We start from the raw sequence: 27,440 nt of genomic DNA on the forward strand, positions 1-27,440 counted from the left end.
ACATTTGCATTAGCGAGGTTCCTGTCTGGGAACAGACTTTCATGTATAGCCCAAAAATTTATTACTAAATTGATGCAACTCCTTTTTGCTAATTTTAACTACTACAGATCAAACCCTCAGTTGCAAAGTACATATGCTACCAGGAACTTCCACTGCAACCCCAGTTTCCAGTAACTTTTAAACTATAACCCATGTGTTTCTTTTTCACTCTTGTGGCTATTAAAATGATGCAAAGCCCTGCTTTCAAACAGGTCTGCAGCTCTTGCTCTAAGCAGCAACATTTTTTCTGAACAGCCTCGCATTCTCTCATAAGCTCACACAACCAAGTATGAAAAAAAGCTACCACAAAACAAAAGTATGATGGAAGCAAGTGACAAGGTACCTTTGACAATGCAGGCAATAAAAATTGTGAAAAGGTGCTAGCACTGGCCTCATCCTATGCTAGTAGAGTGACGATCCGACACAGACTTCATGTATTCCCAAGGGTTGCTAGTATATGCAGCATGCTCACCGCAAACTCTTCTTCAGTTTTGCTGTGCTGAGATGCTTTCTTCCTGAAGTGAAATGAAGCCTAAGAATGTTTTGGATGAGCACAGAACATGGACTTGGCATCTATAAAAGATGACTTACTCAGTACAAGTGCAAAGAAAGGAAAAAAAGCAGTTTAGGAAAAATCTTCTCTAAAATAAAATTTAAACAAACAGAGAAATCAACCCTCAAAGGGCTATGGAACAGCAAGAATTATAAACCTTCTTCTAAATAATCTTTTTTTTTTTTAAATTTATGTTTGAAATTTATCCAAATTTATGACACAAAGTATACTACAACAGAACATAGAACTAGTAATTGAGAACTAAAGTGACAGAACAGTTTAGAAAAACATAAATACATCAGTGCTATGGCCAACAAATCTGACTGCACTCTGAAACAGGCACCCAGTGCAGAGCTTCTTCCATCATCCAAGCACCAAATGTTGCCAATAAAAGAGTTTAAGTTGCATGGAATATATAACCCGGAATGACTGCACAATAAAAATAAATGAGTGTTCAGAATTTTATATGGATTTCAAGAAAGCATTTGATATTGCATCACCACAACAGGAAAGATAGAGTGGTGAAAAAAGAAAGAAATATATTGAATTAAATGCTAAAAAGAGTATCAGTAGAAGATGGTGCAGTTAAATTACATACTCTGCTTGTTATATTGTATATTATGGTCTCCAATGAACAGGCCAACACTAGTGTACAGAAAAGTATTTTCGTGGAAAAATAAAATCCTCTCTTCTTATTCTGAGAAAATATGTCCTCTTTTATATAAGTGATGTGTCACCAGTACTTTAACTCTTAAATGCCTCAAAATCTGCCTTCATGTGCCTCTGGAAATGATGATATTAATGTTTCACAGATTATTGTGTTTTTTAAAGACTAATGAGTTATTTTATTGCTTATTTCTGTTTAAGGAAACTAGAAGCCCAGGTCTCACTGACTGCAAAGAGATTTAGGATCCTGTCTGCATAACAAACTTTAAAAATAATTTTAGACAGTTGGTATAACAGGGAACTAAATACAGATTTCCCTGACCTCAGGCTGGTACTTTAACCTCTGAACGATGTTTTTTCTATCACAACATATGTGTTAAGCCAGCACAAAAAATTTGAAAACCAGGCCTTATTCATAAGAAAGAGGTGAAAACCAAAACCTTTACTGCTAGTTAAGCTCTCACAAGGATAATGATATGGCACATACTGGTTTGATTTAGTTTTCTTGTTTTATTTCTGGAACTCCACAGCACCAGGCTTTTTGTTCCCACAACCTAGTATTCACAGAAACATGAGATGTTTTCAGCCTGAATAACACTAATAAGGATAATGAAGAATACTGGAAAGTAGGAGAGAGACCACCATAAAAATAAGCTCTGTAGACAATACATATAAACCTAAATGATCACACAACATCAGTGCTACTTAGGTGGACTCAGCCCACCTTCCCCACTCTGCAAAAATTATTCCTTAATTAATTCTTATGGTGTTTCATCATAGTCACAGACAGCTCTGACAACAATCGATTCCAATGAGGTTTGTTCATTTAACTTGTCTGACTCTCTCAACTCACGTAAATAAATTGTTTTGAATGAACATTATTTATTCAGCAGGTTAATTCTTACAGAAAGTATTATCCATATCTGTGGGGGAAAAACTAGGGGGAGACAAAAATTTAGGATATAAATTTGGGATATAAAATAGTAAGGAAGCAATTGGACAAAATAAAAAGAATAAACTTCATCCAGTAATCCCATAGCTCTTCTTCAGTTTTAAAAAGAGAGATGGAGAACTGAAGCAGCAAGTACAGTAAGAAGAACTAAGTATAGTTAATCTTTACAGTGACAATTCATAAGGGCTGAGTGAACCAGAGATGGTCCAGACTGATATTCAGAGGTGTGGTGTTGGCTGGATCACCTGCACCTTATCACCTGAACCTTCAGGCCACTATTAAGAGAGAATATTTCTGATCTGGAAAGAAACTAGCAAAACCTAACAAAAGAACAATGTCTGCTTGGCTTCTTCATGCCGCTGCTGACAGTGATGAAAGTTGCAAAGAGGGAGTGACAGCCCCTAAATAACCTGTAATTACTTCCATGTAAAGATGTTACCATTTCCAAGGCACAGTGTAAATGTTTTTGAAGTGAGTGACATTGCATACATGTGGCACAAGAACGACATTAGTTACACGGAGGAGCTTCAGCTCTGAAAATGTCTGGGTTTGGACTAAAAAGGGTTACAGACTTTAATGTCAGTGATTTATTCAGATAACACCCAAGAACATTAAAAGGGCATGAGTTATGCTCATAACTTCCCGTACGCCAAGAATGACAAGATTATTCCTCAGAGTCTGATGAATACAAAGATCTACCAGAAGCAGATGGGAAATCAAATTTTGCTGAAAAACAGAAGATTCTGATCTCATCATCAGAACCTACAAATTACTATATGAGCCCTTTCAAAGTAAGAAAGGCAATGGACAAAACCTTAGTGGAAAAAAAAAAAACCAGCATGTGTGCATCTGAGCTGCAAATAGCTGGTTCATGTTCCTCATCATCTGTGCTCTCTAGCTTTGTCTGCACTTAAGTTTATGAAGCTTGCTGCTTATCACTAAAAAAAATGATATACATCTGAAAGACATGGTTGCACTAGGATGCTTGATGGTGCAGTGCCGAGGTTTACATAGCACAGGTCAGGATGAATCTTGAATGCTAAAAAGAAAAGAAAACAAAACATAGGAACAAAAAGTATTAAACAGATGCAATTTGTGCACTCATTTGTGAACAACCTGTGCTCAGCATGACTGGTACTGTGTTCAGAGACCGTCTCCACCTCTGAAGTAAACAGAGAATACTCATGAAAGGGCTATTCCCTAAGAACACTCTGTCAAGGGTGAGGAAACTAACACTACTGCAAAGATTCTGTGCTCACTCGCTTTATGTGAATCTTACCCAGGCCAGGATAAAATAATGTTTTTAATATTATAGATGCTAAGGACTCTGTGCTACCATCACTACTAGAAACTCTCATGCCCCCTTTGCCTATTGCAAAAACACCTTCCTGTGGACTGTGCTACACAGACAAACTTCCAAGTTCTCCTAAGACTTTCTGTCTGGAATGGACCAGCAAGGAAGGAAAGGGTTGGAAGACCACTTTTGAGCAATCAACCAGTTACAATATACTGGCTGTATGAAAAATAGAGAAATTGGAATTTCTTACCATCTCCTTTTAAGGGACCTTTCTTTTCATTGCTCACTGATTTATCTAATTTTACCTCTATTTGCAGAAAACTGAATTGTTTAAAGGAAACATAACCCCCATATGAATCTATGCAGAGAGACTGCTTTACTCATGCTGAAACCACTTTTGCAACCGGTGAAGCCAAGATTTGAAGTGGCTATGTTTCAAGGTCCTGCTCTTTAAAGTCAGTTGGCACTGACACCCATTCTTGTGGGAAGTCAGTCAAATTTAGCTATGTATGCATTTTAAAAGCTACAGCTGACATGATAGAAGTTCACCATTTAGAAATTACTCTCTCTCTTCCCCATAAAAGAAAAAAGCACAAAGTCCTTACCTTCAATGAATGTTCTAGCCTAGATCAAGTGGAGAATTTCCTGCAATTTCAAGCACCCGAACCAAGAGTATTTCTCCTTCTACCACCACTGCTGGAGCCCAGGATCTTCCCAGGAACTGTACAGGAGAATGCCCAGTGCTACAAATAAAGGTGGGGAGGAGATGAGGAATGAAGGAAGTGTGAGTTGGACCATGCCAGAGAGATTTGGGGGCTGGCTGAATAAGGCAGGAAGATTAGAAGAAAGGTCATAGACTTCATGTATTTCATGCCAAGTGTGGCTTGGGACCTAGCTGACACCATCTGAATGAGGCAACCAGGAAACAGGAGCCAGTGCTGGAGGGGAGGTTACTGGGTAAAATACTGACTTGGAAGATCAGGCCTGGATGAGCCAAATATTAGGTACTGAGAAGCAGCTGGACGAGGAGTGAAGTCTTCAGGAAGAACAAGCACATTCTGGAACACAAACCAAACAAAATAACCTGGAAAACGGGAAAGAAGGAACTCAGGAATTGATCTAGACATCCTGAGAAGGAATATGTAGATTCTCTGACCAAAAGCATGGATACAGGAAAGAAAGCAGTATATGCTGGGAAAGGAGACAGAACTGCAAGACAGAGCAGATGAGACTGGGTATGGAGGGATACAAGCAGGTTGTAGAACGATCTGTGTCTGTTAAAACATACTTGTCTCCAGAGTGTGGAAGGGAGCCAAGGAGTCAAGCCTTCCTCTGAAACCAGCCACTGTCCCTACGTGGCTCACCCACAGAACTGTTTCAGTCAGCAGGGGTTTTGGCCATCATTACACCAGTAATGAGTCAAGAGAACAGTGAGTAGATTTCTTTTGTTTGTTCATTTGTTCATTCTGGTTTGTTTTGGTTTATTTCATTGTTTTTTGTTTGTTTTTTTTTCAGATATTTTTGTCATTAATTTTAGAAGCTATGCATACCACACATTTAATAGAATGATAAAATGTAAATGCAAATGCTCAAGAATCTGAAAATCCCCAAGTTAAATTTGCTTTTGCTGAATTCAATGCACAGGGGGTATATGCAATTTACTACTATTTTTAACTATGCAATCATAGGCAAACTGTCCCCACATTTTGTACAATAGCCCTAATGTGCAGTTTTCAGGAGAGCCCTAGCAATGAGGAAGCAGTGAGAGAAGTAAACTGCCTTCCAGAGCACGGATCCCTTAATTCTGTATTACCCATTTTTATCTTTTCTGATTGAAGCTAGAAGAAAAGACACATTTGTAAAGAGGCACATTAATAAAAGGGAATCATTCACTGTACCTACGCTGAGGTTGTTTTCTATCAGCTGACCAGATCACCTTCCTACCCATCTGTATCTACTGCCTCAGAATTGTTCTAGCAAACCTAATTAAAAAAAAAAAAAAAAAAAAAAAATCATGCAGTTTACTGGAAAATGTATAAATGTATCAGGTTTCCCATAAGCACTGCATGGGCAACATTCAGGTCAATGACCCTGTTTTGGTAACTTATGAAACAGGGCTACTGTAATAGATTCCCACCTCACCAGAGACCAGTGTGGTCGCACTTACAGCCACTTGGGAGGAGTCTGGAGGGAAAGTGCAGTAGCAATACAGAAAGTGTGATTTGTATGTAAAACTGGTATTGTGTGCAAGGTCAACTTAACTGGAAAATAAAAACAACAAAGTTTTGACACACTAGCCCTTCCATCACAGCTACAACAGCACTACCACTGCTATGAAAACACAGTATTATAAAGCAAATCTGTTAGTTCAGACTATGAAAATCCAAGGTAAAGAAAGACAATGTGGACAGTATCCAGTAAAATGCTCAACCAGGCCAAACACTTTATCACCTATTTTTGTCTACTGGTATGAAAGTTTCTGCATTTGTTTTCTTTAGAAAAACAGAGTAGCTTCCATTACAAGAATTTCAGAACCTCTAGGGTTTTTTTTTTTGTGTTCATCAAGGTTTTTTTCTTCACACATCATTTCTCAGGTAGTACATCGTGCACTCCACCCTTTGGAGCAGCTGGTGTGATATTATTGAATAGATGCAGCACATTGATTGTGGACTGCTGGGAATTGCTGGCTGGCACAGTGGGTAACAGGATAAGTATTAACTGTCACAGATAGAGTTGTTTCTTCTGTACAGAGAATTCAGTTAAAAATAAAATAAATATATTCTAAATATTTCTCTCTCTTCACATTTTCCAGGTTTCCAGGACTTTTAAGTTGATCCCTATAATTTCTCTTCCATATGCAATATTACCAGGTAGCGACTATTGAGGGTTTCCTGCTCTCTATTTATATGCCCCATCTTTAGTTGAAAGATCTGATTTTTCACAACGTTCAGAGAGATTGAGAGTTGACTAGTGCAATGTAACATCTTCCAAATTCTACTTACATATAAGAAATGCCACAAGAGCTCTGCAGTATTAGGATTAATAAAGTGCAGTAATCCAGGCTGCAACAGGAAGAATTTGCAGTATCACAATCAGCACACTGCTGTAAAGCCCATGTACATGCTGGTTTACAAACAGTACAGATGGCAACACAAGCTTTAACACTGAGAAGCATATATGAGATTAGATATTCTTTTTCCCATAATCTTTGTTAAACTTGTCTCCTCATAGAAATAAAGATAGCAGAGGGTTCTGGGAGAGTGTACAAATGAAATCTTACAGGTAATGAGAAATAAGGAGCTTTAGGATATAGTTTAATGCTATTCTCAATAGACTCCTCCTCATGCCAAATTACATCTCAAATGTTTATGGTTCTTCCAAAGGGAGCGTCACCATTCTGAAGAGAGTATGTAATCTGGATGATACACTGATAGTGGACATATATCATCCTAATGCCATTTGTAACAAGACATTGGGACTGTCAGTCATGCATATTCCATTGCAAAGAAAAAAAAAAAAAGTAGCAATAAATTGCAGTGCCATTATCTGTATAAGAAAGCCTCTTTATTAATTGCATCCCATTAGTGACTGCAATATTTTACTAGTGAGTACAAACAGTATCATGGGAAGCTTTTAAATTGATTTTTTTTTCTTTTAAGTTGCTTGAATGTGATTAAGGCTCTAAACTCTAGAAGATGTTTTGACCTTTGTAAAGCTTAACTGAGAAACTGTTTCAGGAAAAGTAAAAATGACTCAGATTTAAATTCAATAATGGCAAGCCAATGCACATTGTGAGAAGGACAAAGCACTGAGGGGATGGTGCTAAGTAAAATTATGGTTAATAATAGGAGAATCTGAGCTAAAATGCAGAAAATATAGAAAGAATTATGAAAGATATCAGAAATACACTTCATAATGAGCCCAAAATGAGATGTAGCTAAACAGGTTGAAATGGCTTTTCTGATATATAAGAGGAACGATACTTGTAGGGAAGTCATAATGCCTCATTTCTTGAAACTGATAAGGCACATTCAGAACAAAATTGAAGGTATTTAAGTAAGACAGTGATGTTATATATTGGGAATTAGAGGTAAAGGTTTCTTAGCTGATGCAAGGCACAGACAGACTAGATGAATGGGTAAAAAAGATTTTAAATTATGCTTTCTTCATCCACCTATTCTTTTCTGCTGTCTTTTTTGCTTTTCCCCACACTCCCCACAACTATTAAGCATCTCTCTGCAAGTATAAAGGCCCTAAACTAATGTACCGATGTGTACTTTACATCACTTTACATGTCTTAATCTGACAATTAGATGAGGGAATGTGAGGAGCAAACACAAAATAGCCCTGCAGGGTGCAGTTTCATGACATACCTAAATTATCCTAACAGCATTCTCTGCCATTTTAGCAACCTAAGCTGTCACACCAGTCAGGTGATTGCCAGAGCCATTGCAAGTAAGGAGAACAGAGCAGGGCAAAGCCCTTTACCACCAGCAATTAGTTACAGGATTCATGTAGCTGTAAAGTAACATGCAGTCGTTTGTGGTAGAGTGTGTGTGTCAGTGGGCATGTGTTTGTGTCATGTTTGTATTCCTCTCTGAACTGCTACTTCGCATGGATGTATTAGCATTAGTATTAATGTAAGTGGGGGAACCAGGAAGAGTTGTGGGGAGAAAAGCAATGAAGAAGCTTTGATCTGGATCCTTCAGAACTGCCTCAAGTATAGGAGATACTAAAGTCAGACACTGAGTACAGAGTCCTTGTTTTTAGCAGATTCTTGCAAGATCTGGTTAAGAAAAGCAGCTAGATGTTTGACAGGTACACCGAGGTTGCCACACTTGGTCAGCTCATTATTCCATTTGGCCTTTGAACTTTGCAGGAACTGAGTTTTCAAAGATAAACAGCCCATAATAGATTTACTACTATTTGGAAATAGTATATGAATATATATGTATATGCATAAGAAAATTTCTGCTCCCTCAGTGAGCATTTCCCTTATGCAATGAAGCTTGAAGTTTGAGTCGTTGTCTTAACTTGCATAACTGCAAAAATTATTCATGATCCTAACGCTACCAAATGCATCTACAAGATTTGCCTGGCTGACCTCCTAAGGCTGTGTTTTCCATGAGCCAAGGACAATGCATGGGGCAAAAAAGCATTTTATTATTAGCTCTAGATTTACTACTCTTTGATTTTACTGCCTGTCTGTTTTTTCCTATATGTCTAGGCGGGTGAAAATGAGGGGTTGATTTATTTTCATTATGCTCATCATACTGCAAGAAAACAGGAGAACAATTATAAAAAAGTAAATATAATCATGTGAAAAAAAGCAGGGGAAAGCACTTTCTCTCATCCTCTGCTTAGGCAAAGACAGTTGCCCCATATTTCAGTCTATTTCAACACTAGATACCTTAATGCAGCTTCAGTTTTAATTAATTATTAACTCAGGGCCTGCCATGCCACAGCTTGGGCACGTAAACTTGGGAAGACCTCCCTGAATGCGCTCAACCAAACAATCCCACCCAGATCTTTCAAATCCTGTTGAAGGAGCTCTCTGATAAAAACATTTGCTTGATCTGTCCATTTGCAGATAACTTTCACTAAATGTATTCCCTCTCAAATCATGTATCTTAACTTCATATTATATCCATAGTAACGTTTACAGAATTAAACTATCTCACATGCATGCACACACTTGTATTCTCTTTTTTTGCTAATCACCTGAGAATTGCAATTCTTCTGCCTAATAAACAACCTAATTGGTCTGTGTATGTAAAGAGATTCTGAATTGATCAGCTATTGGGGTAGCAAACATTATAAACAAAACAAGTCTTAATTCTGCCAGACTAAACAGAATTCATCCCAGAAAAAAAATCATTTAGTCATCACAGACACATTAGGCATTTCAATTTTACTCAATGGAATTAACATCCTCCTCATTTTAGTTGATACAGGAAAAATAGATTATTTGATGGAGCAGATCCAAGTGTATCTGTACACACTGTTCTTTAATTTGAGGCAATTTTTTTATATCATATGAACTCCAGTCACACTTTATTCCAATTCTGCAACATTAAGTAATGGATTTATTTCAGCTTGGTTTAAGCAAGAACATTATGTTGCTATCAGCAAAGCCTTTCTTTCTTTTTCACATCTCAAAAGCAGAATTTTTACCAGACAAGGATGCCTCCTGCAGATGAGTCAGGAGCCTCTGCTTAAATCCATAATCTGAATTCCTCTTCTTTTCCACTCTTAACATTGAAAACAAGGACAATACCACCATTCTTTGGAGTCCTTCATTCAATAACTTAAAGAAATAGCTGGGATATCAACAGCTTCCAAAATATTGTTTGCTTTCCTGTCACCTGGCAATAGGAACAGCTAGATAGGAACAAATGTTATTTTCCCCATCAATGGTGACATACACAGTAAAGAAACAGTTTCTGTCAAGCTCAGGGCAGAACAACTGCTGAGAGGGAACAAGTCAGACCTGGGTCATCTTCTGAGGTAATTACTAGAGCAGGATAGAAAGGACAGAGGCAAAGTTCAGAGTTCTGCTGGAGTCAGACACCTCTAGAGCATGCTAAAACGTTCGTTCTTTTAGGAGTTTTTTGACCTCTGTCTCTGAGTAGCTTCATTAGTTCAGCTACAGCTCAGTGTGCTCTAAATCATCGCTTTTTCATGGGAAGTTCTATAGCTTTGTATTGTTTTATCAAAGTTCCTCTTATACAAACAGACATCAAGAGTTGTTTGAATATTAGTCTCCTTGTGTTCACTTACTTACTGTGGATCTTTCTGATCTCTGTGCTATTATTTCCTTATTTATCTGAAAATGTCAAATTATTAAAAAAAATTAAGAAAAATATTTTAAAATTCAAAATTAGGATTAATGGTAAAGCTTTACTTTTCCAGCCTATGTTTGTCAGTAGATGAAAGTCTACAAAAGAAAGCAAATGAATTGTCTGTAGGTGAACCTCAGTGTATGTGGCTGAGCAGGCATTGACAGATCCTGTCACCCAAATGTGAGTTTTGCCATAATTGTGGGAAGAGATCAAACTGCTCTAGAAAAGGTCTGTGCTCCCCTAATGGTAGAGGTCATGCACAATCTGCAAAGTTATCATATAAATAAACATGTTGTGTATGTACAAGCATATCATTTGCTCAGTGTAGCAATAAGCTTATGTCATCAAGTATGTCATCCAAGAATTACAAAGTTATGACATATCTAACTTGGAAAATTCTCTGTGACATGCTATGTATATATATGTTTGTTATAAACAAACATAAATGGCAAAAAGTCTGCTTATGCTGTACATCTACTACTTCCACTCTGGCATGCCCCATAAAACTATTCAATAAGCAAGCAGTGCAACACCTCATGTACCTGAGTACATGTGCATAGTCATTCTGAGTGGTCACATATAGTCACCTCCAGGATTTTCAAACACCTAAAAGCTGGATCGTGCCTATCATCCAGTAGCACACCAAAGACAAAAAGCCCTAAAGTGAAGCAGTGTCTGTCTGGAAAAACATGACATTGGCAAGTAGAGGAGTAAGGTAAAGCAAAGATCATCAAGGCCCCAGCTCACAGACAGGGCAGAGAAAAGAGTCCAGGTCCTGTGAACAGACCGGAATTTCCACAAAGCCTTTCAATGTATATGCTTATTTCAATAACTGTGAGCTGTACACTGTATATACATATATACATGAAGACAGACCTTGCCAAATGAAGCCCTCCCCTCTGTTCAGAACCAGGGGTGGTTGCTGAGTTTGAGAAGGCAGGGGCTGCAGCAGCAGTTGTTGATGCCCCTGGACAAGCACTGCCCGGTTTACTGGGCTTGGGCACAGATGCTTTCTGTGAGCAAATTTGGCTCTCTGCAGACAGATTTACATTTCCCTATTGCCTTCAGCTGGCCTTATACCTGCAACAAACCTAGGTGCTTTATATTCTTACACTAGTTCTTCAATTCCCACACAGCTACTTCAGAGGGAAAAATATTTTCTGTATTATTTAGTGGCAATGAGACAAAGCTCTGACTAAATCTATTTGTCTTTTTTAAATAAGGTCTTGACTGCAGAATATCCAGCTCAAGCTTTTTTACTTATTTGAAATATTTAGCTTCATTAGAAATGTATTTATTGCTACATCTAAGTGACCTATCACAAAAGATTAGCCATCTCCTGTATTTTCCCCTCAAAGATTATGTGCCAGCTCCTGAAAACAAAATACATTGTTCTCATTCTTACCTTCTTATTACTTAATCTATTAAGGACTTCTGAATAGTTGAAGTTCCTACAAATCCATAGACCTATAAGGTTGAAAAAAAAAAAATGTTCTGAATAGATATTTTTCACTTGCATGCTTTGGAGACAAAATAAGAAGGCAGAAAGACCTTAGAGGACTTTAAAATCTGGGAGGAATAGAGGAACCCCCTTATAGAACTGGATGCATAACTTCATAAGAAGAAAGAGTTTTGAGAAAACAGGGATGGGTAAGGTAGTCTGCATTTTTTTTTTTTTTTTTTTTTTTAATAGATACTGGTGGCTGAGTTTGGGTAGGGAAATTGCAGATGTATTTCTGTAGTGACTTTGGTATTTCACCGTTTTTTTTCTGTTTCCCTGATTACTCTGAAGGCAGGTTTCCTGCATACGAGATCCAGAAGATTCCACACCTAACAGCTGCATGGGTACTACTTCTACAGCCAACACTAGTAATGTTCCATAAAGCTCCTTTTCCTCTCTGAGAGTAAGACTACTATTTAACTTAATATTGCTCTCTAGCAGCTCCAAATGGGTAATGGATTAATCTTTGTCACTTCTGCTACCTCTGAAGTTTACCCGTGTTTGGCTAACCTCTAGTTTCCTTTAAAAAATTTGCTGCTCTTCATATTTGACAGCACCAACTTTGGATTCAATTCAGCCCTTTTTTGCTATGACAAACAAGCTAAATTTCTTTGGCTGAACTTCACCAGACTTCTTTGGTGAAAACATATCGTGCTTCTTTAGCAGCTCTGGAGTTTCCCTTTTTTTTTTTTTTGGTGTAAGACTAGTTGAAAGAAGCTTGTTAATTTTGAGAACTTTGAACTTTGATGGTCAAATCAAAGAGAACAGAATCTGTATCTTCATGACCTATAGTTGTTATTTGAATTCATGTAAGTTTAAACAGAAAGTTACCATGTTGTTAGATATCCAAAAAGTACCAGTTGCTAAATAAGAAGGAGGTGGCACTTGGAAGATTGCAAAATAAATTAGAAAAAAAATAGAAATCTGAAATTGAGAAGACTGAGTCCTAGTGGAAGTGAGATGCAACGAAGTATAGACAAATTCACTTGAGGCCTCATACAATAGTGAAAAGAGAAGCTTAGACCAAGAAAAAGTAACTATTCCCAAATAAGTGCCAGCACTTGGAGCCTTAAGAAATGAAGTGTTTCAGAGAATGTATCCTATATGCCTGCTCTATCTCAGTACGCCACCTCTCCCAACCGGTGAAGATATTGGTCTGGACTTACTACTAAAGCACAGAAACTGGAATACCACTCATTTCACTTAAAAGAGAAATTTTATACTACATAAAATTGCCATTACTTGGGGATTCATTATTATTCCTAAAATATACTTGCTAGTATATGTGGAAGGAATGTGTTCATCCAGAACTTGGTACCACACACTTCTGTATGGAGAGCTTCCTTAAGCCACTAAGAAAGTATTGGTTCAAGTGGGAAGAACACCAAGGGACCTCAAAACTTTACAAAGTTGCAAAGACTATGCACAAAAGTTCATTTCAACCCTCTGCCAATCAAAACAGAGATCCAGGATGTTAATCAAGTGTTCAGAATATCCTGTAGCGTATCTGTAGCTGAGATTACAGTATACAGTATCTGACAGTAAAAGTACATACATTTGTTGATGTGTTCACTTCAGAGTTTGGGTTTTTTTTGGAACAGATAATGCTTGTATGGTGTGTTTAATAATACATGTGTTTGTCACTTCACTTCTGAGAACACTCATGGAGAAAAAGAGGCTTTAGTCTAAGACCTCCTGCAATTCAGACACATCATTTCAGAAAGAAAAGACTGTATTAGAGACTTACTCATGGCTCAGCTAGCTGATTCACCTATTGAGCTAGACTGCAAACCTTACAGTGTAAATGTCACGTCTGTCTAAATTTGGGCGAGCTAATTAGGTGTTGCAGGGCTAAGTGAAACTATTCATGACATTGCCTGTCATTGCAAGCATCCTTGTCACATGGCTTCCAGAGATCAATTCCAAGTTCAACAGACACTTACCTAGTACCGTCAGCAAATAATTGTGTTACAGGCCATTCTGTAAAAAAAAAGCGCATACATGCAAGGTATGGAAGTGCTATTTAACAGTGCAGGATGATTACTTGTTACATGCCAAGTCATTGTCTCCTTAGTGGCAGTCCAAGGCTCCAGCTGTGGAAATGAGGAGTTCTGCAGCATTTCCCTTGCTTCTCACACACATGCTATAGTTCTGACCCTTGGAACTGACTGTGATCTGTGACTGTGTCCATGTATATGAAGACTCTATAAGTCATTCAGAAATTACAGATAGCCAGGGCTGCCTGGATGTCTTGGTGAAGCTCAGAATAAGCAAAATGCTAAATGAGAAAGTATATTTTGCTATAAAGAGGAAATGACAATAACAACAACAAAAAATGCAAACAAAAACAACCAAACAATCCCCCCCCAAAAACAACCAAATAAATTTGGTCTGATCAGTAACATACTCTACTGAACTTATACCTGGCCACAAAAAGGCAGAGAAACAAATCTTCCCATTTTACATATCAGCAGCCTAAGAAATACAGCTACCTAATCCAAAATGAAAGCCAGTTTCAGAGAAACCTGCCCAGCACTGACATGAGATGGATCATGATGAACTACTGTACCTGTAGTTGAAGAGATGAATACATCATTCCTGTCTGGACACAGACTGGCCTAGTTTTTTGCCCAGGTATAACTAATGATCCTTAAATTAAGCCTGAAACCCGCTACAGCTGCTCTCCATAGTTGCATTCATTGCACTGGCAGAATAAATAATAAACTACAGTCACCATCAGAACATTTATTCATGGTATTCGCTTGGTGAAGTTTCTTGATACACACTGAGATAAACCAAACCTCAGAAAACCAGACCTCAGTTTCACATAAATCCAGTGTTCTTCTTGGCAATAATTCTACTTATAGTATTTTCTTGATAATTATTAATCTTGATGCTAGGAGTGGTGTTTTTTCTTCCCGTCTTCCTAAGCACATGCTAATTTTGGCCTAGATACAGCAGCCATCACTCTCCAAAAAGATTTAACAAATATCAACACTTTCAGCATCCCTTGGAAGAGGAATTTGCTTTTTTTGTCTTGTATGTAATAGTTGATCACACAGTTAATTTAAGATCCAATTAATTTTTGGTGATGCTTTCCTCAAGATATTATAACCTTAAAAAAATACTTTTAATATACAATTTAATAATATTATAAATCCCAGAAATTGAAAATATAGAAATGAGAAAGCTCCTATTTCATAATGATAAATTATGTAATTTGGCATATACGCAATACCTCCTATGCAAAGATCTGAGAGTTTAGTTGAAAGAACATAAGATAGGTACATGGTCAATGAATTCCACCATGTCATTGTATGCACTTGTCAGTTGAGCACAGAGCACCAAAGTGAATCATCCTGCCTAAGGTTACTCAGAAGGTAATTTGGAGAGGGAAGGAGAGAGAAAAACACCAGTCTTGACTCTTTGTTTGTTGTTCTGGCCACCTCCAACACACTCCTACCTCGAGGAACAGTAGACAGGTTAATGGCTTCAGCTGCCACAGCAGCCACTGCTTTCTTTAGACAAAGGCACTGATTTTATCAATATCTTGACTTCCATTGTCCTCAGGCAAATAACTGAGGTTATTGTTCACCAGCTATGAAGTAAGACACTCCTTGCTTGTAATTTCTTCTGCAGTGATAGCAGAGAGGTCACCCATTATACCTTGCAGTGTGAAAATCATAAAAGGCTACTCCAAAAAACAATTAAATGTTCTGAATAAAATTACCATTTATAGTCCTAGCAATGAATTTTAGCAACAAACACACCATGTTTACATCCACAAAAGCTTCAAATTATCCCTTTACAAACAGGGCATTTCAAAACTCTTGCTACCTGTTCCCAAAAAAGGATCAGGAAACAATGGAAGAGATTTTAAATTTTTACCTCTCCATTTTAAGACAGTTTCTGACACTTGATTGATGGCCAAAGAATTCAAGAGCTACCATTTGGGAGCCTGCTGATTAAAAGCTCACATCACCTTGAGCTTGGAGGTGAAAAGCAGGGAGGGTGAAAATCCTCTAGCTACATGAACAAAAGCGGAGCAGAAAACAATTAAACATGTAGAAAATAATAATATTTGACTACTAAATGGTACTGATTTCTCATTTGTAATTACCACAGTTCCTTGACACCTGAGATGGAAAACACAGCTCCTCTGTGCTATGTATTGTACACAGTGAGAGTGAATGAATGCTCTGTATACACATAGCAGCATATAGAAGAAGCAAAAATAAAGAAGAATTAAAGCACAAGCGTTAAGATACTGATTCTTCCCCCCTACTTTGAGGTACTTAACTAATCTACTTCAATTAGGAAGCTAGGAAGCTGCATTTTCTCTACACTGGTGATGAATGTGAGAGGGGATGAAGCATCCCTGGGATTTCTCTGCTAGCTATTCACTGGGTTCCTGACTGATTCATTTTTGCTACTGCTGCTACCTGTGATGACAGGCCATAGAAATTTTCTTCTGTTCTTTCAGAAGTCGGCCCACGGTGTTGAGGTGTGTATTTAGTTCAGATTTCCTTAGACAGAAGGTCTGAATTCACAGGCAACTTTTTTAGTAGTATGCTAGAATGGAAGAGTTGAAATGCTGTTGATGTAGTTCCATATATTAATACCTACCCCATAAAAACAATACTTTTCTTTAAAATGGTCAAGGCAATTTAAAGTGATAAGCTAAATGGAAAAGAGGCATTCATAAGTAGAACAGTGTTCACATGATAATTTCAAAGATTTTTTATTCACATTACAACTTGAATTGGCAATAACTGCCAAGTACAACTGAGTTGTGGACTATGGCCTTATCCATAGAATTTTTTTATTTATTTTTTTTTTTTTTAGGGAGTTATAAGAAAGATATCAAATATTGAAACATAATTCCATGATAAAGCAAAGCTAAGAACTCATTGATTCAGATGATAACCAGCCCAGGTATGGATGCCTCAGTTTCCACCTGCCTCTGTCTCCTGTGCTGCTAGTAGAATGAATGCTGTATCCCTTGAAAGGAAAAGAAACATCTGGACTTTGTTTTAACTATCCAAATCTGTATTGAGATACTCAGGGAACACAGAACTGCTGTTATAGCAGAAAATCCCTCATACCACTGCCTTTGAAGAAAACCCCACCCAGAAGGTCTAGATTTAGAAGTGTTTGCCTGCCAGAGTGAAGTAAGAGTTTCTATTCCAGCATGTACAGTGATAAAAATCCATCATGCAAACTACATCTGGGCTAAAGTTCCCTAAAAATTCACATTGTATATTTTGATTATATGACACACTATCCAAAATATGAAGAGACAGAAATGTTTCTCAAATAGGGCTCAGAAATACTGCCACTTTCAGAACACCACTTCTTGACTCAGCATTAGTTCCTCTTTAGCTTGGAGGAAACTGAGGGGTGACCTCATTAATGTTTACAGATATATAAAGGGTGAGTGTCACAAGGATGGAGCCAGGCTCTTCTCGGTGACAACCAATGGTAGGACAAGGGGTAATGGGTACAAACTGGAACGCAAAAGGTTCCACATAAATTTGAGAAGAAACTTCTTCTCAGTGAGAGTGACAGAACACTGGAACAGGCTGCCCAGGGGGGTGGTGGAGTCTCCTACTCTGGAGGCATTCCAGACCTGCCTGGACGCCTTCCTGTGTAACCTCATCTAGGTGTTCCTGCTCTGGCAGGAAGATTGGACTAGATGATCTTTCGAGGTCCCTTCCAATCCCTAACACTCTGTGATTCTGTGATTCTTCCCACCCTCTTTAGTAGCTGTATCCAAGGCCTGGGACCTCTGCATTTAGTCTTGAGTTACCAGTGCCCAGGGCAGCCGGGTTCACCAACCAAAGCAGTAGTTGGTTTCATTTCCACCTGTGCTCCAAGCCAGAGCCCTGCCCATCCTTAAGCACTAAGAAAAGAGGACAGAAGCTCTACACAAGCTCCTCAAAACAGGTAAATGCCAGATAAAGCCACCAAAAAGCTCCCTTCAGCATCCATCTGGAGAAAGGGCCATTCCCACAGTGAAGCAGCCCAGACAAAGGAATGCACAGGGTGATGGAGAGGGCAGAGAACCCATCTCTTGCCTGTGAATAACCTGGCAGGATATTTACCTGTCAGTCAGAAACAAAAGTAAGACCACTACTGTTCTAGCCTGCAGGAAGGATTTATTCCTCATTGCCTCACTTCTTCACAGAATGGACTGCTTTGGGCAGAACACAAGACATAAGCAAGAGGAAAAAAATATCTCACTGTTCCTCTGTGCAATTTTCACAAAGATAGAGCTTAAATAATCAAAGAGCAGACCACCATTCTAACCCATACCTCCAATTTAAGAAAAACAGTGACTACTTGTCAGTAGTGACAACGGGCATTTAGGAAGCCAGGGGAGTCATCAAGCTCTGGGAGAGGGAAAGGTATCTAACCCAAAGAAAAGTGGGAACTGTACAAAATAGGGCAGAAGATCTTTAATTTGTCAAGTGTTTTAAGGGCTCATTAGCTAAAAACTTCATTAAAAATCATTACCTAAAAAATATAAACACCAAGGTTGAATTCCAGAGCAAAGACTGTATTATTCACAGTATTTGAAATGTTAACTATTCAAGATTTCATTTAAAATACTTTTCCAACAATGAGATCACTGAAAAATACTAAAATACAGTGTATGTTTATGATCCTTTAAGATTGCAATTTGTTTTGATTACATCAAACAGCATCTGCTCTGTTTTCTCTTAACCAAAAGCACCAAGAATATGCATAATCACAATGTCACTCTGTATTTTGGAATTTGCAAGTCTTTCTGCACATTTCATTAGAGGGGAAGTCTTCCAAGGCAAATTTGAAAATACATAACACAACAAGACAGAAAAAAAAAAAAAAAGTAACAAACAAAAAAAGCTGTCAGGAATACTGCATATTTGCATTTCTTTTACTAGACACATTCATGTTTGACAAAAAATGTCTCTGTTGCACCTCAGACTCTGCATCAACTCTAGAAAAGTTATAAACTTATGTTTATGCCATGCATTGGTGTAGTCAGGCATAGGTTTTTATAACTGCAGTGTACAATTTTTAATTTACTAAGGGCAACATTCTTTATTGCAACTGGCAGGGTGTTTATAGTTGTCTTTTTGAGCTGCTTTTTTGCTATTCTTTGGGTCTTTTATTAACATACTGCCAGATATTACTCTATGACGGCTGTGCTGAGTTAGTGATAATGCTGTCTGCAGTGGCAGGTTTACCTTGGCATATTATGGGCATAAAATGGGCAGGGGCCAATTGACTTGTCAAAATATTTACACATTTAAAATTGCTATCTGCACCCTTAATGACTTGCACAATGAAAAAGATTACTATGTCACCATATCTGCTCTGCATGATGTGTGGTAATAGTTGGAGAAGATGGGCTGAGAGGGAGGCAGCACTCATTAAAAACAAATAGCTGTGATTGACATGAAAAACTACACAGGTAAAAGGAAGGTAAACACATTTGGATTTAAGTAGCTTTATTGAAGGTCTTACTGAACCAAGAAGCCTTGCTAGCCTTCCCTAGATTCTGCTGCAGAAATAAGTATTAGTCTGAGCTCAATAGCTGTGATTCCTGAAGGTACCTGCATCTCTCACCCTGTCTACAATCATCCAAAAGCACTGCTTAAAATTTAAAAAGACTACCATGGTTTGTCTATCTTATACTTGATCCATCTCCAGCATGTTGTCAAACAATGCTATGTAGCAACCTTCATTTTAATGCAACCTGTTGCATCTGACATGCACCCTTGCTTCTTTTTCCTGTTTCTGAGAGTTTCTGCCCCTTTCCTCCCAGCCCCCACCCACAGGACAACAGAAGAGTCCATGTTCTGGTTTATCTAGAGTGGCTTCCAGTATCATTTGGTCTGCTCTTAAGAAAGGGGAATAAAGACAAAACCATATTTTCTTCTGTTGTCCTAGGATATCTTTCGTTATCTCTTTTCCTATAACGCTCGTGTTGTCCTTAATTTCCCTTCTCTGTACTTCCTCAACTTATTATCAATCTTTTCTCATTGCCAGACCCACAAGTGTGCTGAATTCCTACCAAATTTGCCTGCCTTTACTCAAAGCCTCCATCACAGTCTGGACCTCCTGCTGCCAGGCTTGAAACTAACAACAGGACAAAAGCACCAGCCTTTCTCCCACCAATCCCACATATTTCAGCAGACACACATTAAGCGGGAGTCTAAGCCCATTAGCCAAAGACTTTCATGAACCACAGCATCATGAACTATGGCATCACCACAGTACATATCTGACACTGACACAGGCAAACTTTGGACCACACAGTGATCACCAAGAGGACTGTCTTGTTGGGGGCAGTGAGGGTTGTTTGCCCCTGACGTGCAGGTAAACTAGGAGCAGAGGTGACCCTGGCACAGACCATGCCTGCACCCACTGACACTGTTCCTCCAGGGCTGAATGGAGGGGTCAGAGCCAGGGCTGGTAGTGGGGTTTTGTCAACAGCACCAGGCACAGCAAGGGGACAAACCAGGTCCAGGGAGTCCAGTCGGGAGCAGCAGAAGATGGGCCCAGAGACAGGGCAGGAGACAAAGTCATATGATGGATCCAGAAGATCCAGAAAGGAGATAGGGCTAGAGGCAGGATTGGGCACAAGCACAGCTTCAGCATGGCTCAGGCAGCACTGACGGCCATGGCCTGAGGTGAAATGGGCAGAGCATCTGGGTGGGTGTCTAGGTGAGACTGTGCATGGTCGTTAGGCCTGTTAACACCATCAGGGCCATGACACAGCCTGGTTTTTAAACCTGGCACAGGACCTTACAGAAATTGTCTGCGACTCGAAAGCCACCATCTGACTATTCTTGCCACAGCAGAAAAACATTTGATTTCCCATTTCTCCCTCATGTATCAGTTTCCTGGGATACCTCACCTATCCTTTTTTTATCCTTCCTGAGCTAAAGTGAGAGGGGAAAAATATCTCAGTCATGGTAAAAAATAGTAAAAAGATAAGTTTATAAAAACTTTTTTTAGTTCCATTTTATTACTCATCGTCTGTGCTGTCCTGTGGAGTCAACTGCCAAGAGACCCATCAGCATCCCTGCTAACGACTCCCTCTATCCAGCCCTCCTACCTCTTCAGAGGTTTCAATATTGTTCTTGCCAAAAGCCAATTACAATAAAGAGCATGCACCTCGTACCAGCCTAATCATTCCCTCTGGTAAGAACTTTTCCCGCTGGCTAGGGTGGAAGACTGTATTGTTACTGAGAGCATCTCTTGTGCTAAAACAGCAGAAGGTCGTTTAAGAAGCAAGATGATAATGACGATTTAAATACGTAGTATCCGTGTATCATAGTTTCATCAATAGATGTCTAAGCACTTTGGTAAAACAATAAATATCACTTAGATCACTCTTTCAAGACAGCACATGAAAGAAGAAAGAGTTGCCAGAAGGATAGTAGTAAAACCAGGTCTTCTAAATACCAAACCTGTTCCTTATCCACCCAGCAACATTTTCTTCCTAGAGTGTTTTCCTATACACAACATTTATAAGAATTTTTGATAGCATAAGGCTTTTGCAGGTTAACTTTATAATTACAACTGTAAAACAAACTGTTTGAAAGGTGTTATCTGAAATACCATAATTTACTTCTTGTTTCAATATTGTTTACTGGTATAATTTTTCAGAATATTTAAAAATGTTAAAAAAAAGGGGTAACAGTTTGAGCATCTGATTTATCATAGAACTGAATATGTTTAGCTAAAAATGAAAGATTTGCAAATGTTTTTAATGTTTCTATGGAAACCAGAAAAATCACAAACCACTTGTGTCAGAGCTGTTAACATAGGAATGACACACATTTTCTCCATATATATGTAAAAACATATTCCCAGCAGAAAAAGCCTTTTTTCATTTTGAAGAAAATGGAAGTGATGGCTAAATCTTTTGAAATCCAGGACCATTGCTTAGCCATGGACCAGCAGCAGCACAAAAGACTCAGCATCAAAAGACACTGCCAAAATCTCCCATAATCTGAATATTTATTTTTTTTCTCAGTGGTCTATTTCTTACATTCACTATCTAACAAGCCATTACATCAAAGACACTTCAAGATGTAAAAGTAATTATTACAAACTACCTCACTTTCGTCCCAAAAAGAAGGACAAAACAATTTTTTTTTACTGTTTTTTTCCCTTCTCTCTCTTTAAGTACTCTCATATGAGGTCAACAGATATTTAGAAGTGAGGAGCACTTGCTTCAGGAAAAGTACTGTCTTTATGAAGAAACGATTCAGTTTATGTGGCAAAAGAAGCCTAAATTTATACATGTAAAAAAATCTCATCACAAACAAGAAGTCAATGCGTACATAAAATTACACATCTACAACTGGGCTCTAGCCTGAATCCCATGCAAGTCTGGATATCTCAGTCATACTTCTGCATTGGGTACATACTTATACTCTAGAGCCAAAGAGAGGCCTGGGCTTCTCCACGGTTCACCAGCCATATGGAAAGAGTCAGCCTTTGGTCATGATCACATATCTCCACTGAAGATACCACAACCTCAATTCAGAGACTGCCTCAAAACAGGAGAAATGGATAGGGTCCTCTGTGCAGGTCACCACTTTTGCTAGCAAAAATCTTAGGCAAGAATTGTCAAACCTGGAACAAGCTTGCTCAAAAAGGAAAAAAATCCAGTTTATATAGTGAATTAAAAGCTTTAGGAACCTACAATTTGCACTCTAAGAGTAGTCTCTGAACTTGGTCGTGATTTTATTTTAATCTATAGGAGTTTGGACCTCATATTGAGAAATACCTGAACTCACCAGGGTGCCAAGTGAGGCTAGCAAACGAGCTACGTTTCTTGCAACCTAAAAAAATCAGTTTATAAACCTTTATGTAAGTAAATGCAGATGACAACATCAATTTAATTTAAGTTTAGTCCTAGATGTCTAAAACCATTCATGAAAACTTGACTGCAAGAATTAGAACCCCTTATTTCTCTTTGCCGTGATTTCCTCAACTCTAAATACAGGACTTATGTGTTTTGAGATACATGCAAGAAAGAGCAACCCATAAGTAGTGGCATCACCATGAAAGAGATGTTCAGCATCTGAAACTATGCTTCAGACAAAACCATGCCATGAGCTTTGTGTGCTTCTTTGTAATTAAAACAAACAAACAAACAAACTGCTTAGCCTGTAAAAAGTATGATGAAAAAGTTGATACGCTAGACTAAGTCACTTCTGTATTTTGTTATTTCACAGAGTGTTACCAGAAACAGCTTTTCCTAGCACAGTTCCCTCCAAACTGTCACATCTGTAAGTTTAAAATAACATTAGCTTTTCAGGCCATAACAGTTTTGGGTATTAACAACTGCTATGGAGGATGGAATTCCCCTCACCTGATTTCAGATATCTCACCATTTAATGGCTTGTTAAAGCAAGAAATATAGGCTCTCTTTAATGTCAATATGGAGAAAGAATCCTGCATAAATAAATTAGAATAAGGTCCACTTAAAAGCATACATATCCTTTAGATGAGACTCAGTGACTAGACACCACACTTAATTTTTAGATGGATGAAGTTAGGTGAAATGAATTATTTTTCATCCTTCTACCTCAACCAGATTTCTTATCTTGCAAGAGGTTGAAAAACATTACATATGCAATTTCTGTAAAACCTCTGTTAATTAGACCTGTGTTACTTTCACTAGTATAGTAGGTAGCAGTGGTGGTTTAGGTATTTGGTTGGTACATTCATTATGGAACTGCTGGACTAAATCCAGGGATTAGAGGTCCAGTGGCTGATGAGGACAATGACAACAATGTGCTGTTCTTCTGGAGAACTGGAATGTGCACTTCCATGATCATGCTAATCCGCTAATGACAGCCTCTGAAAGTCTAGCTCAGCTAGAGATATTTCACAACTATCTCATAATACATATCTGAGCACATTTTTCTGAGACAGATTGGGCAGCATAAAATCACACAAATTAATGCAAATAGTCTTCATGAAAACAGTAGCAGTAGTAACGTGAACAAATGTTTGCTAAAAAAAGTCATCTACAATGTGAGACATAAAGGTTGTCACCCGTCGATCAGAGCTCATTGAAAAGGCAAGGTTGACCATTTAGTCTTCCTTCAGTTTCCATTTTTATTTTGAGATCTTTGAATGACCACTACAGAGAAATTAAATTAAGCACAGAATTTTCTTTTAAACACAGCAAACACTGTGCTTCAGGAAAGAAGTATACTATCTGTAACTTCATTCAACACTAATTTTCCTATACATAACAGTTTTATAAATTATCATGTTGATACTTTGCTCCCTGGCATTTAGAATTAATATTTTATTAGTCATCACCCAAAATCAATATACCAGGACTCCCAATGGAACTCTGCTATACTGGAAACAGTAAATATAAAGAATTAAAATTGTAAAACTCAGGATGTGATGTTGTCATATCTCAAAATTAGGATATTGAAGTAGAAAACTTAGTTTCAATACAGTTTCTGCTAGCCAAAATTAAAGCAAAATGTCTAATCAACTGAGCTTTCAGATGCAGCAATACCATACTGAAATTCATTACTGTTATTTCTCTGCATATTCATGAACACTGCCACAAATACAAGCCTGCTTATCACAATATATGCTGGAGAGCTGATCATATTGCTGCTTCAGGGTAGAAGTGAAAACAGAAGTTGAACCCTACCCCTCAAAAAAACCCAAATCTCATAGTTGCTTTCACGTCTGAGTGTATTTTTCATGTTTATTTTCTCCTCTCGTTGAGGATGTTGTCCTTTATTATTAATTAAATGGAAAAAAACAAAACAAAACAAAACATAGCCAATGATTGAATTACCCCAATGTACCTGCTTAAAATGATCGATATTGATCAAACTAAAAGGGAGAAAGTACCACTAGTCTTCCTAATGTAAGTGATTTGGCACAAGAAATGTTTTGATCAAATTAAGTGGAGGATCTAATTAACCTGTGATTAAATTAAGTGGAGGTCAAGCTGTATAGGCATAAATCCCATACACATTGAGATGAAACTAATAATAATGCACATATTTACAGAGGCTGCCATGGGAAAGTATGCAATAAATTCAGCAAAGAAAAAAAGGTCACAGAAAGAAAGAAAGAAAGAGAAAATAAAACATAAAGGGATTAGAATACAGAAAGAAGGTAAATACAGCCACAGATAATGATTACCATTGGAAGAGCATCAGCCAAGGCTGGGAGGATTAAAGACTGTGCATACACTGGAGTACAAAAAAAAAAATCTTCCAGATTAAAAATCTAACACAGTGCCAAACTCTGTGATACAGATTGAAATAGAATTCCAGAAGCTAAAAAGTAGGTGCTTAGACAAGGTCAAATTATATATGTCTGTAGGTTGTACCTCATGGGCAACACATGATTAGATCAGCAGTAGGGACAAATTGCCAACTCAGAATACAGGCAGACAAACCCAATGCTTTTCCTGCATGCAGCAGATCCTTGCTGTTTGGGAACTGGTGTATTTCTGATTCTACACTCACTAAAAATCCATTTGCATCAATTCAAACTGTCAGACACCCCTCCTTGCATGACCCACTTTCTTACAAGAGACCACTACCTTATTTCTTTCTGAGGAAATAGAATCAATGCAACCTATTCCCAAAGAAGTCTGCATATTTTCCACCCACTGCCACAATCTAATACAGCAAGACTGGACCAATAGAAGGGGTCTTTGTGAATCTACATCATACAATGTCTGTGAAAGAACCTTAAATAAGGAAGTTATCTAAAAACTTCTGGCTGCCATCGCCTTGGTATGATAAAACAAATTAAAAAAAAGTTTTAGCTGAAGATATCCAATCTAATGCTAAACTAAAGTGACTTCAGATGCCCAAAGCAGCATAAGCTATTTTACAGCCATGATTTGTCTAGGGTAATTAATGTCGCTGAAAACAGCAGCTGTAGTTTAGGAGGTAGTTCTACATGGTAATACACAGTGCATCATGCATGCTTCCTTTGTTTCTTGATTTTATTATCCATGAAGTCAGTGGCAGCCACTATAATCTTAATTTCTGAGGTGATGTCTTTAGATGAGAACTGTCATTTTAGTTGCCTAAGTACAGTATTTCTTTATGTGATATGCAGAAAGTTTAAGTAAACTTTCTTCTTTTTAATTTTTCTCTTTTTTTTAAGTTCTGGTTCAGAGTTCAGCAATATCTTATTTTACACAAAAACTATTCTTTCTCCCCCATTCTGCTTTGTGCCTCTAGAAATGCTCAAGTCATGACTGGAAGTGGAAGAAGGGTCACAATACTTTCTGACAGCATGTGTGCTTTCAAGATATACAGAGAGTTATCCAAAAATAAATATTTTAGAAAAAAAAAAAGCAAACCCTTCAGAATACTGAGCCTTTTTCAGATGTTTTTCAGCCCAATTATTTTAAGCCACAAAGATGAAAATGTTCTGCTGAGTACTGAACAACTTTGTGAACTTATGTGCTTACACTGTGACTGATGCCAACTTTGGAAAGCATTCCCAGGTGCTATTAATGGTGATATATCATTCTTTTTTCTTCTCCTCTCTCTCCTGTCTGTTAGAACTTAGGTCTATCTATAGTGAAATTATGCACATTAAAATTATGTTTCTCTGAGTGATGATAGAAGATGATAATACAGTTGTAAAATTCACGGATGTCAGCAGCTTTGAGGGGCTACAAGTACTCTGGAGTACTTGTAGGGCAGGAATAGAATTCACAATGATTTTGACACATTGGGGAAAGGCAGTGGAATCAGCAAGATGAAATTCGATTCAATATGAGTACAAAATACTACACTCAGAAAGGTAAAAGCAAGGCACACATAAAAATATGAACCAACTAGCCAGGCAATAGGAGAGTGGAAAGCTGTAAAGCTTGGGAACTCTATAAAATGTGCATTGATCAGCACTGTGATACAGTCTTGTAAATAAGGCACATCCATTTAAAACCAGGTTGTCATACATCCGACTCCAGAAAAATACTTTTTTTTTTTTTCAGCTCCTCTCAGTACTCACCAGGTTCAGTTGAATTTAGCATATCCAGTCTGGGAACCACAGTTTCCAAGCATTGAGCCTAAGGAAGAGGAGCAATAGGTTTGAAAAATATTCCCAGAAAAATAAAATAATTTGGCTTACCTTCTTTAAGAAATGAGAGGGCATGAATGAATTAATAATAATAATAACCTTTCAAAAATTAAAAATTGTAAAAAAAAAGGGGACATCTTTGTTAGAAAGAGGTCTCCTTGAAAAGAGGATCTCCACATTTTTTAGAGACTGGAGAGGACATATCTAGGTTGCTGTATAGCCAGTAAAATATAGGCTGGATATTGAGATACAACAGCAGCAACTTCTCTGGACATGTTGAAGAATTTTCTTCACAGACGGGTATTTAAAAATAGCCTGGACAATGTTCTACCAGGTGAAGGTAGGCTAGAACCCTACTCATTTTGTGAGCAGGAACATGATGGCCTTTTCTACATGCTATAAAGGGTTATACCACCATTAGTTGTATTGTTTTGAATGACCTAAATAAACTATTTTATTAAATAGCACTTTGGATACCTTAATACTTG

The 27,440-nt window shown here is 37.9% G+C and overlaps 2 long non-coding RNA genes across 3 annotated transcripts in view; one reads left to right on the top strand and one right to left on the bottom strand.

Annotated features, from left to right (window-relative positions):
* The window catches only part of LOC110363410 (uncharacterized), a 173,671-nt gene extending 169,360 nt beyond the window's left edge, over positions 1-4,311 (bottom strand). The window contains exon 1 of the long non-coding RNA XR_010471450.1: positions 4,113-4,311. This is a non-coding gene — a long non-coding RNA (uncharacterized LOC110363410). The remainder of the gene's footprint in view (positions 1-4,112) is intronic.
* A 22-nt stretch (positions 4,312-4,333) lies between these two features.
* LOC135579074 (uncharacterized) overlaps positions 4,334-27,440 on the top strand; it is a 45,857-nt gene continuing 22,750 nt past the window's right edge. For both annotated transcript variants that reach the window (XR_010471451.1, XR_010471452.1), the window contains exon 1: positions 4,334-4,937. This is a non-coding gene — a long non-coding RNA (uncharacterized LOC135579074). The remainder of the gene's footprint in view (positions 4,938-27,440) is intronic.

Source organism: Columba livia, chromosome 3 (genome assembly GCF_036013475.1).
Source record: "Columba livia isolate bColLiv1 breed racing homer chromosome 3, bColLiv1.pat.W.v2, whole genome shotgun sequence".
NCBI lineage: Eukaryota > Metazoa > Chordata > Aves > Columbiformes > Columbidae > Columba > Columba livia.